Raw genomic sequence first — 13,079 nt, 5'->3', positions numbered from 1 at the left:
GACTCTGTCAAAATGGGAGAAAACAGTAGCTCCCATTGAGCATCCTGTTACCAAATGTATTTTTATTCTTTGTCCAATTGCCTCTTGCAAGGTTTTTTTTAATAGGTAGATTTTGGTAAAGATAAAATGCCATTTCAATAAGCTTTGTATGGTTTGGTTGCTTATCAGAGACTACTGAAATTACTGGTTATTGGATAAGGGTTGGCAATAACTTTGTTATACAGGGACTTTTATTATAACAGAGTTCCTTGAAATTGACCAGCAACAGGGATTTCCAGAATCTCTTAAGCAGTGCTTCTCAAGTCTGTTTGTTCAAATGAATAAGGGAAGTGATTTGAATCCTAAATAACAACAGCAAATTGACTGCCCAAGAAAAAGAAAATGAATAGGAATATAGAATTTCTTTATAATCGTAAATGTTCTTTTGTCATTTCAGTTACATAACAACTTCACTTACATAAGAAAAACAGACATCATACTCAGATGGATGCAACCTTGTGTTGGTTACCAGAGAAGGGGTATGCCAACTTATAGAGTAGTGTGGTGTAGAAATCACAATGACTCCTTGTGGTCCTGTAGAATAACCATGTCCCTGAATATTAATTTCCATCCACTCAATAAAATTTGTGACTGGCATCATCTCTAGGTCTTAAGTCTTGTTTCTTTCTTGCTCATTCTTTAACTCTGTGCCCTTTCCTCACAGCCTAAAGCATTTTGGAACACTCTTAATAGGTCATTTAAAGGTATGGGGTGAATCCTTATGCACTTTTTTTTTTTTAAAGACAACCAGTTCTGAAACGGTATTTTGATCTTACTTATACACAATTTTAAGATATCTAAGGTCACAATGAATACATGGTGGACAACTGATTTTAATGAGTGGGATACCAAAAACAATAAAAGTAAAATCACAGTTAAACTTATATTTTATCTTCAGTTCTCTCCAGCTCTAGATAATTTAGCAGAACTTTCATAATATTAGCAGAATCTGCTTATAACAATCCACACTTTCTATGGCCAGCATTTTAACATACTGTTTCAAGCAGTCAATATCACTGTCAGGAATGTAATTCATTTCACTCTTGGGGTTGATTTGGATGGACATTTTGGAGATGAAGGTGGCAGTGATTTAGTACTGCTGATAAATGGCACTGAGTCTGCTGTCCATAAACACACTCAAGTTAGTTTCTTAACAAAAGTGGCTCAAACAAAATAAACAAACAATAACAACAACAAAAACTTGGCTCTAAGTGAAAATTAAAATGAAAAATTTCAAGTAAATTAAACATGGTGCAGGGATTCTCAATCCTTCCACAGAGAAGAGGAAAAGTAAAAAGTAATTTTACAAATAAGGATCCTATTCCCAAGAATAGGATAACAAGACTGTTATAAGCATTAAAACATCGGGTGTGCTTCATCATCAAAATACCCATGTCCTGGCTCTACCTGGTCCCCAACCAAACTCTGATTCAATTCATTTGAGGTGGACCTAGGCATTTATATATATATTTTTAAAGCCCCCACTGGTGATTCTGACGTTCAGACACAGTTGAGAGGAACTACCAATTTTTTGGATGGATCTAGAGGTTTTAAAACAATGAATTGGAAGGAGGTCTAGCTGAAAAGCTCTTTCAGCCATCTCAGAAAGAAATGAGGGGCACAGGAAGACAGTGAGTAGGGGTATCATTAGAGACAGGATTCAGGGATGGGCCTCAAACAAACAATTCTAAACTTTGGGAGATTTCATAGACCACTTTGAGAATCTGATGAAAGTCAGTTACTTTCCTCTGGAAAATACTCATGCGTTAACCCCCACAAAATTTAGCTTATACTTTCAGCAGATACTAGACTAGGATTAAGTTTTTGTTTTTTCTGTTTTAATTGGATAAGTTATAGTCACATTCATTAAGGTAAGGAAAAAACAGTAGAAGGCCGATTGATCTCGAGAAAGTAACAGTCCAGCAGCTAGGACAGAACAGTTATAAGAAATCAATGTGCATACACGTAGACAATAATCTCAAATCTCGGTGGGGAACAGGAGAGTTCTGGAAAAGAATATCGAATTGGAGAATCTGAGTAGGTTGAATCGGGGAGACAGGCTTTGAGAGGCAACAGTTTAAAAGATCGGTATGGTTTGAAAGCTCCCCAAAGCAAGGCGGTCAGACTGACTGGGGAGGTTTGGATAAGGAGGACACTAAGGCTGCGTTTGGATCCTAAGTTAACCATGGGCGTGTAATAAAAAATGGCATTGACCCACGCTGCTGCTAGAATGGTGCCACTGGGAGGCTGGGGTCTGGGGTGGGGGAAGCTATTAAAATGCTCATGAATGCAGTTTTATGACGGACTCGGACGAAACACGCGAGGAAAAAAGCGAGCCTGCGCTGGGAGGGCGGCCTTGGAGTCCGCCGCAGTTCATCGACAGGGTCAGAAGTTGGCCCTGTTTGTTCCATAGGATGAAAGAAAACCGCGGGAGAGCACTGAGTGTCGGAGAACCACTTTCAGCCAGTGAGCATGAAAATGAATTTTAGTTGCTATATGCAAAAACCCTAGGTGTGGGGACAGAAGGGAGCCAGCCAGAAGGTCACAACAGGTCAGGAATAAATAACCACCAAGAGGAGGATCCCTGATTCTGTCCTTCCTTTTGTTGGGTGAGGAGCGCCAGGCAAACGCGTCCACAAAGGCTTTGGAAGGAAGAGGTTCGACCGTCCACACCCGGCTCCAGCCCCGGGTGACTATGAGGGGCCCGGGGGGGTGGGGGTGGAGAGAGGTCTAAGCCCGAGACCCGGCGGGCTGTGTTCTCCGGGGAGGCCTAGCAGCGGGGACCCCAGAATAAGTCGGGGGCGGGCCGCGGTGCGGCGGGAGGGGACCAGCGCGCGGGCGGGCAGATCCCACCCCTTCCTGAAGGAAGCGCCCTCCCCACCGCGCCTGCCGCCGCCGCCGCCGCCGCCGCCGCCGCCGCCGCCGCCGCCGTCGCCGCAGGTCACGGCCCCGCTAGGCGACCGCGGCCCCGCCGCACCGGAGCAGGTAGGCGCGGCGCCCCCTCCTCCGTCCGGGCCGGCTGGCAGCCAGGGGGCGTCCGGCCCGGCTCCGCGCCCGGCACGGAGGCGGAGACCCGGGGCGGCGGGCGCTGCAGCGGGACTGGGGCGGCGGGTCGCCGGGCTTCGGGGCCCCTCTCGGCTCCGGACCCCTCCCCAGAGCGCCGCGGGCGCGGGCCGTCCCTTGGTTTCCGCGGGCGCAGGCTCCCGAGCGAGTGACGGTGTTGCTGCTGGCTCTTCGCCGCTTGCCCTGAGCGCTGGAGCCGGCGCACCGCGTCCCCGGCACCGCAGTGCCGTCCGCCGAGCCCCTGCGCCGCCCGCCGGCCGCGGCCCCGGCCCGGCCCTTTGACAGGTGTTTCCACCCCGCGCCCCATCCTTCGGTTATGGGGTGGACTCCCCTGAAGGAAAACGACCCGAAGTTTGACCTCCCGGTCCCTCTGCCATTCTGCGTTCACTTCGCCGCTAGCCAAGTCAGGCGGTCTCGGGAAGGGAAGCAGGGCATCGGGAAGGAGGCACTAACTTGCTTTGCCCTGTGCACCGCCCTTCACTCGAAAAGCACAGTCTTGCTTTCTTTCCTCTTTCCTGGGCGCACACATTTGGGAAGAAATGGGATTTTCAGTTTCTCCAGGTGACCGCGGTGGGTGGGTTTCCGAGGCTCCTTGATTATCCAATCCAATAATAAAGTGATGGATGTTTCGTTAGAGCCCTTGTTTAGTGGTTTCCCGTCTTTAAATGAATCAAAGGGAGGATGAAGGTTTTTCCATTTTAAATTCACATTCCTTTTCTCCCTATTTATTCCTCTCCTCCCACTCCTACCTCTTCAGCACTTTATTATATCCCAAACACTTCACTGATATTTTTGGTCGGGTTTATTCCGGCCAGATCATTTCACGGCTGAGCCAGGATTGTGACTTAGAATGTGATAACGTGGCCCAGGTGGAACGAAAGCTGCACTTCTTCCTGAGTGATCCCATTCTGGCTTAACATGTGTGCTCCTGTTAGGGAAGCAGGCATACTAATGACATGTTAAAGAACGGAACAAAACTGCTCTTGGCTCTATTACAATAACAAAGCCTGAAGGGCAATATTAGTTTCTGCTTCTTCAGTTCTCTGCTTGAATTGAAGGTAGATTTTAGTAATGCAGGGCTGTGACTCCATTCTGGGCTGCAGTTCATCAAAAGGCTAAGCAAATGTGAATGTATAAAGTCCATCGTAGCAGTTAATAAGCTGACCTACTTAAAGTTTTCTGTTTCAAGAAAAAAATTATTAGGTTTGTATTTGTGATGTTTGCAGATCAAAGAATTCTACAGTCTTGGTTCTCATGCATTAAGTCCCAAACTTTTTCTTGTATGTGACCTAGAGACACCATGTTTTCAAGATTAACTGTAGTTGTCATCTCTTAATGAACTAGAAATGTGAGTTTAATCTTCAAGGCATAAGCATAGGAATTTTAATTGTGTGCTCTGTATTTATATTTATTACATGCTTATAATAAATATTTTGCAAGTGCCCCAAGTTGGAAGTTCACAACTGAATATGGTAAATAAAAGGGTAAAGAAGTTTTGCTAACAATAATGACTAGTTGACAGATGTTATGACATTAAGCAAACATATTAAAGTATTTGAAAAATGCATGTTTATTATAATCTGCCGTTAGCTGAATGCAGTCTGCTTGGATTATTTAAATCAGCATTGCATTATCTTAATAGCAGTTGCCTAATTCATATATTTCTCATTAAATGCCTTTTACAAGTTGCTGTGGGATAGAGATAGTTTTCCTTGTGGAGTAATTTTTTTATGAACAAAATAATACTTTGTGTTTAGCCTTTGCTAAAGAATTACCATAACCATGTTTATAACAACCTTGCAAGGGTTTGGGGGGCTTACTTTACCTGCTTTGTGATTGTCAAGAGGAAAGGGCACTTTGCACTCTTGGTTTCCCCTGTGGCTCACATCTCTGCAGTACAGTGGCCAGATTAGCAAGGCAGCCTGGAGTCAGGAGGAAGTATAGCTAGTTGGCCCCTGCAATCTTAGCCATTTGGAATCAGTTTAGTAATCAGTTTAGCAAAATAGATACTGACAAGATAACTTAACATGTTAGTCTTCTCCTTCCTAAGGAAATCTATAGCATTCTGAGTCAGTAGTATAGTGATGATTAGGTTCTTATGAAGCCCAAATGAGATTTGTGCTAAAGTGACCCAAACATGCTACAAAGTTCAAGTATTATGGAAGCTGGCTCTAAGTTCATGAAAGATCAACAAAAGGGACTAGACCCAGGTATGCAATTTGCATTTTCCTTATCATAAACAGAAGTATGTCCCTACTTACTTTAATTATAGACTTTTATTTCCAAAGCTGATAGTTACACACACACACACACACACACACACACACACACACACACATTTGATTTAGTCACTTTCAATCTAGCTTATGAAATTATTGGAACTTTTAAGTGTCATTATTGCCAAATATTTTCTGCTATGTTGTTTGAATGTTGAAAAATTACTTGTGGCAATGCAAAGTCTTAATGTAAAAAGATTTTGGAAAGAATAGTTGGGATGATATTTTGAGATAATAATGGAATCTTTGGCAGTCACCTTCAGTTCAACCCCACACTGTTCTGAGTCAAGCCAGCTCTGGTAGGTCTGGTAGGTTGGACTTGCAATTCTTTTATCAACTGAGAAATTTCCTTTTTAATGTCTATAAATAGCCTTCTCTAGATCTGTGCTGTCCAACAGAACATTCAGCGGTGATGGAAATGTTCTATAGTGTGTCAGATATGATAGCCATGAACCACTACTGAACACTTGAAATGTGGCTAGTGCAATTGAGAAACTTCACTTTGAATTTTATTTAGCTTTAATTAATTTAAGTAGATTCATAGGATTAGAGGCTATCATACTGGACAGTACAGCTCTAAATCCTTCTACCCATTTCCTATAGAGGTAGCACTTGATGGCAATTATCCATTAATTACAAGGCAGTAGAAATTGGCATTGATAATGCTGGGAGTTAAGATTTGACTGTTATTCTGTTTTATGAGGAAGCACTTGCATTTACTCTGAAGAAGGTGCTTTATGTTGAAGTTCAATTCTATTCTAAAAACAGCTTTACCTTTTTAATTTCCACAAAATAAGCATCACCCAGAACTGTTTGGATGCTTGACCCCATGTGTATGTTCATGAACTTCAGCATTGTATGCTCTCCTGCACAGTATAGATCATGTATTCTCAGAGATGGTTTCTGTACTTTTCATTTTTTTCAAGGTGGAGAGTGGGGATTTGAAGAAAGGTAGGAAGTAGGAAGTTATGCAGAACTGTTCCCCTCTGCCATACACATGCAGTATCAGAAGCTCTGTGAAAAGTCTGACGGGGGGACCTCTGGCTCAAGGAGCAGCTGAAGGCTACGAGCCCTAGAGAAATTGGACCTCTGGGTTTAAATCATGACTAATTAAATATATACTAATTAAATTGTAGGTGAAGATAAACCTAACATTGTCTCTGTCCTGAGGATAATAACCCCCTACAGTGAAGTTTCCCAAATTAGGGTCCATCCCACAAGGCCTCTCTTTGTTGGGCCCTTGCTTAGTTTCTTTTCCTAGGGCTTCAAACCCAAATCCCCTTGCCCAGCCCAGCCTGGGGGGTTAATAAATCCACTTAAAATACAACCTACCCTTATCTTTAGTAGAACTATTAAGTGGATTTGATTTAGCATCTACTATGTTGTTTCAATTTTAAACTAATTTGCTTTGATTTAAACTCTTATTTTGGCTGTGGCAAGAAACACATATTTAGTGTTTTATAAGACAGTTCCCTGCATGACTCTGGGGTGAGTGATCCTTCCTTTCCTAGTCTAGGGACCTATATACCTCTCTCCAGGCCAGACCTCAAGGCCCTGGGGGTTCCCCTTCTTTGGGAGGAACTCTCCCTCAGTTACTTATTTAGACATTTGTGTTTGGATATACTAATTAAATTGTAGGTGAAGATAAACCTAACATTGTCTTAGTCCTGAGGATATTAACCCCCTACAGTGAAGTTTTCCAAATTAGTGTCCATCCCACATGGTAATGGGGATGCTTGAATAACTTTAGGAATAACTTTAGGAAATGCTCTCCACAAATCCAATAACAATGTAGAACTCCTGAAATGAAATGCATATTTAACTTTTTAAAAATCTATGTTGATATTTTCTTAAAAAACAAAACAAAACATTTCATACAACACTATAGTATTTTTCAAACTTCGTGTCTTAGGTCTTGAAATCAATTTAACAAGTTAGGACAGCATTTTTCTTTTGAAACAGAATATATGATAGAATGAAATCATCTCTGTGCATTCTTGTTAGTGAGGGTTTCCAGTGTTAGATAAAACTTTTGTTTCTTCCAGGTATATCACCTACAAGGCCACAAGGCAGTGGAGAATAGTGGCTACAAGCCCTAGAGAAATTGGACCTCTGGGTTTAAATTATGACTGTGCACAACTTGGTCCATATTCAGTAAGCAGTATATATATGGATGTTCATCATTTGTGTTGTTATTATATAAGTGTATATGTGCATACTGAATCATGATGCCAAATATTGCCTATGAAACTAGGCTTGGGATCTACTTCAGGAAACATGGATCTAAGACATATGTAGTAACTAACAATAATGAGTGTTTACCAAGTGCACCAGGCTGAGTGCTTTGCACATATTAGCCTGTTTCCCACAACAGTCCCTCAGTACCTACATCCCAGTCAGTGGTGGAGTCAGAATCTGAACCGGGGCAGTCTGATGGCTGATCACATGTTCAACCATCCTAAGTTGCAATGTGATAGCGTCACATAGATGGATGTCTGCAGACTTGTGACACTCAAAACATTGTGCTGCATTGCACATGTGCAGAAGGGAGCTGACAGTAGCTATTTTCTGTGTAATATGAAGCCTGATGGGTAAGAGGGGAGTTTTTGATCTGGAATAGACTGGAAAGACCTCACTGCTGCCAGCCTGTGGTCTCTGAAGGTTAATGCCCTTGGAAACACATCATGGTGCCCAAAGAAATGTCAGTGTCCCCGACATTAACTGCAAATTATGTCTTCAGAGGTGTTTTCCTTTTCTTCTAACCACTTACTAACTTTTGCATACTAGTTTGTAGTAAATAGTGACAAATACTTTTAAATAGATATGTCCATCTCATAAATCCCTCACTTTTTTATTGTATCCTAAGTTATTTGCTTTTCGAAACCACTACCTGCCTGTTAAGTGCCTCATGATATATTTTTTTTTTAATTTCCATACTTTATTTATTTATTTATTTATTTGGTACGGGGGTTGAACTCAGGGGCACTCAACCATTGAGCCACATCCCCAACCCTATTTCATATTTTATTTAGAGACAGGGTCTTACTAAGTTACTAAATGCCTCACCGTTGCTGAAGCTGGCTTTGAACTTGCGATCCCCCCATCTTAGCCCTCATGATGTATTTTTAATAAAGTAAATGGAAAACAGCTTGGGGTATAACTCAGCAGTAGGGCACTTGCCTCTCATTTGCCAGGTCCTGGGTTCGATTCCCAGCCCCACATCAAAGAAGTAAAAAATATAAATAAAGGGGCTGGGGATGTGGCTCAAGCAATAGCACGCTCGCCTGGCATGCACGCGGCCCGGGTTCGATCCTCAGCACCACATACAAACAAAGATGTTGTGTCCGCCGAAAACTAAAAAATAAATATTAAAAAAAATTCTCTCTCTCTCACTCTCTCTTTAAAAAAATATATATATATATAAATAAATAAGTAAATAAATAATATTGTTTTAGAATTCCAAATAAAATGAGATGTCTTAAAATTGATGCCAGAAATTTTTTTCTTAATGCAATCTAGAAAGTAAAGCTCATTTCATTTTGCGAAGTAGATTTCAGTTTTTCTTACAGATCAAACTAAATATAAGTGATCCCTTATCCAACACCTACATCAGGTAGAATATGAGTCCACAGCTTGCCATTATGCTCACTTTCCTCCTTAGAAACTCCAGAGGCTTTACCTAACATATAAAAATCCTTAAGATATTCAGATATTGTTCAAAGCTACAGAAAATCCCATCTCTGTGGACAGTGATGCAGACTCAATCTGTGGAATACGAAGGGGCCAGATGAACTGTCTTTGAAAAAACATTGAAAGTCACATAATACTTTTAGACAAGTGTAGACAAAGCTGAAGAAGTAATTGTGCTTAACTATGGCAGTAGAGGAAATTAGTCTGTAATTTAAATGGTGTTATTTAACTCTGCAGCAATTATAATGAATTATAATGGTAATCAACTGAATGTAAACATAAATGTCTCCCAAAATAGCACAGCCTTACTGTTCATCAAATATTTCATTTTTAACGAGGTAGATTTCTTCCTGTTTTTTTTTTACACTTCTGATGACTTAGCTGTCAAAGAGATATTTTAAATGGCATTAATTGGAAATCTTAAAAAATAAATTAAAACTGACTACATAGCCAAAATGGGTGTCATATTTTTAAAAATGTGTTAGTTAATAAAATATCCTTTCAGATTATTTTCATTCTATTGATTCATGGGTGAGTAGATGTTAGTTAAGAAATGTTGATATTATTGTAAAACAATTCAAAAATAAATATTACTTTTTACTGAACTCTAGGGGGTTTGTAAATTAAAATTTTAAGAAATCTATAGTGTAACTGTCCTGGAGTTTCTAATGGATATATATGTATTGTAATTTCTAAATTCTAGTTTCACTGCAACTTAAAGTGTATTTATATGGAAATACTAACAAATAAAACATACCTTCATGCAGCTATCAAGCTAAGGGAGGCATTTCTCTACCTTTGTGGTGGTATGTCCCTACAAGCCCTCTACTTCAAAAGTATGGCATTTTGAAAAATTTCCAGTCTTGTCAATGACAGTACAAAGTTCACAAGAACCATTTTATCTCCTTTTTATATTAACACCTAATATGATTGTTCTTTTTTTCTACTTTCCACATTTTTATTAGTGCATTATAGTTGTACGTAATGATATGTAATATGTTGCTACATATTCTTACATCCACACAATATATTATAATTTGGCCATTATCATCCCCCAGTATTTCCCCTTCCCTTCCCTCTTCTTACCCCCTGGTCCCTTTCCTCTACTGCTCTCCCTTTGATTTTCAGGAGAACCATCCCCTCTTTCTTTTCCTTTTACCTCTTTACCTTCTGTACATGAGAGAAAACATACAACCCTTGACCTTTTAGTTTGGCTTATTTCACTTAACATAATGGTCTCTAGTTCCATCAGTTTTCCTGTGAATGACATAATTTCATTTTTGTTTATGGCTGAATAAAACTTAGTTGTGTATTTATACCACATTTGCTTTTTGTATTCTTCTGTTGATGGACACCTAAGCTGGTTCCATAGTTTGGCTTTTGTGAATTGTGCTGCTATAAACATGGGTATGCACATATTGCTCTAATATGTTGACTTTATTTTTTAAAAAAATTCTAATTCATTATATATGACAGCAGATGCCTTTTAATTCATAGTACACATATAGAGCACATTTTTTCATGTCTCTGATTGTCCACAAAGTAGAGTCACACCATTCGTGTCTTCATACATGTACTTAGGATAATGATGTTCATCTCATTCTATTTGACTTTAATTCCCTTTTTATTTTAACTTTTATTTTTTATTTTTGTGGTGCTGAGGATCAAGACCAGTGCCCCACATGTGCTAGGCCAGCACTCTACCACTGAGCTATACCCCCAGACCTTGAATTTAATTCTTTAGGATAAATACTGAGGGGCGGTGCAGCTGGGTCATATGGAGTTTCCATGCCCAGTCTTTTGAAGGAACCTCCATCCTGTTTTCTTTAATGATTGCACTAATTTATAATCCCACCAACTATGTGAAAGTATTCCTTTCTTCCATATCCTCTGTAGTAATTTTTATTATTTGTAATCTTGATGACTACCATTCTGACTGGAGTGAGATGAAATCTCAGTGTAGTATTGATTTGCATTCCCTAATTGCTAATGATATTGAACATTATATAATTGTTGGCCATTTGTATTTCTTCTTTAGAGAAGTGTCTGTTTAATTCATTTGCCCATTTATTAACTGGGTTATTTTATTTTATTTTTTTTGGTGTAAAGTTTTTTGTGTTCTTTATATATTCTAGATATTAATCTTCTGTCAAAAGAGTAGCTAAAAATATTTCTCCCATTCTGTTCTCTCTTCACATTCCTAATTGTTTTCTTTGCTGTGCAGAAGTTTTTTTGGTTTTATGCCATCCAATTTATTAATTCTTGGCATTATTTCCTGAGCTTTAGGGGTGCAAACAGCTAATACAGTCATTCTTGAGAAAGCTGATTATCTTTCCTATGATACCTCCATTTTAATTTCTTCTTACATGTGGCATAAACATTGATTTAAATGAAAAGACACTAGGTGCCATTTCATACCAATGTTTTGATTGTACATGTTTCTGAGAAAATAAAAGACAAAAAATTTCCAGTAACTAATTTGCAGAAAGGATACAGTTATGATCAAAAAGGGGTACATCATGATCCTTTAAGATAAAGCTACTGAGCAAAGTCAGTGTCTACTAACAGAGCCATGAACGTAGCAGTTGAGAAATGCTGCTCTTGAGCTCAGTTCACAATAGTTAAGCTATGGAACCAACCTAGATGCCCTTCAATAGATGAATGCATCAAGAAAATGGGGTGTATATAAACACAATAGGATATTGCTCAGCCATAAAGAAGAGATTATAACATTTGCTGGTATGGATGGAACTGGAGACTGTCATGTTAAGTGAAATAAGCCAATTCCAAAAAAACAAAGACTGAACTAATAACATTCTCTTTGATATGTGGATCAGCATCTCTGACTCACAATAGGCAGGTGGGTGGGGGGAGTGGAGGTTCACTGGATTGGACAGGGCGAATATGGGAGGACCAGAGAGGAGATGGGAATGGGAAAGACAGTAGAATGAATCAAACATAACTTTCCTATATTCATATATGAATATACAACCAGGTAACTTCACATCCTTTTAGCCACAAAAATGGGAATTTATACTCCATATATGTATGATATGTCAAAATGCATTCTACTGTCAGGTATATCTAAAAAGGACAAATAGAAAATTAAAAAAAAGAAATACTGCTCTTGATTAGCTAACAGGCAGTATTTGTCCTAAGCATGGTCCTTGGCTCAAGATAGCTTTTTTCTTACTGTAACTCCCTTCTTACTTGTAACAAAGATTTTTTTAAATTTTTTTTTTTTAGTTGTAGATGGACACAATGCCTTCATTTTATTTATTTATTTTTATGTGGTGCTGAGGATTGAACCTAGTGCCTCGCATATACTAGGCAAGTGCTGTACCACTGAGTTACAACTGCAGCCCTGTAACAAAGGTTTTAACTCATTTTTTTTTTCACATGGAAAATTAAAGAGGATTGTTCTGGATGGTAACTGCTCCCTACCAAGAGTCTAAGAGCTGGAAAAAGTTTTTGGAAGTCGCACAATTTATTTCCCAGAGTCTTGGCATGACTGCAGCCATCACAGAAGGATGAGACTCCACTCTACTTGGAGTCCATGAATATTTTAAATTAGTTCTCGACATGCTGTCTTTCCGGGCAGACTTAATATGAATCTGACGTGGTACCCTAAGTCTCACTTCAGTTTGATCTGGCTCCTGGTTTGCTTGCTTGCCACGTTTGCCTTCTCTTTCCAATTGAATCTTTGTCTGTTTTTGTATAAAGGTCATATTATACAATTTAAAAAAATCTTAGGGCATGTGTTTATTTTAGGGCAGGGATCCCAAAGCATTTGAAATAAAGTTTTACCAGACATAGCCACACCTTCTGTTTGCAAATTACTGGTGACTTCTACATTACCACCTAAGAGTTGAGTAACTGGGTCAGATATTATCTGGTCTTCAAAGCTGACAATATCCACTGTCTGGCCTGTTGTAGAAGGAATTTTTAATTTTGATTGATTCAAATATTAGTAGCCTTGTGTGGCAATTGGACAGCCACACAAGAGTGGAC

The 13,079-nt window shown here is 39.6% G+C and overlaps 1 protein-coding gene across 6 annotated transcripts in view; it reads left to right on the top strand.

The window, feature by feature from the left end:
* TMEM150C (transmembrane protein 150C) overlaps nucleotides 1–13,079 on the top strand; it is a 122,976-nt gene that overhangs the window by 54,856 nt on the left and 55,041 nt on the right. The window contains exon 1 of one of the 6 annotated variants that reach the window (XM_081304636.1): nucleotides 2,700–2,728. The exons of 4 other annotated variants lie outside the window; for them this stretch is intronic. The gene's annotated coding sequence lies outside the window, so the exon portion shown is untranslated. Of the gene's footprint in view, nucleotides 1–2,699; nucleotides 2,729–2,846; nucleotides 3,025–13,079 lie in introns of those variants that run through there. One more of the 6 variants, XM_081304633.1, reaches the window with a different exon arrangement.

The sequence above is a fragment of the Spermophilus citellus genome (assembly GCF_964194105.1).
Source record: "Spermophilus citellus genome assembly, chromosome: 8".
NCBI classification, from domain to species: domain Eukaryota; kingdom Metazoa; phylum Chordata; class Mammalia; order Rodentia; family Sciuridae; genus Spermophilus; species Spermophilus citellus.
The sequence above is the reverse complement of the archived record's forward strand: the minus strand, read 5'-3'. Positions and strand labels throughout refer to the sequence as shown.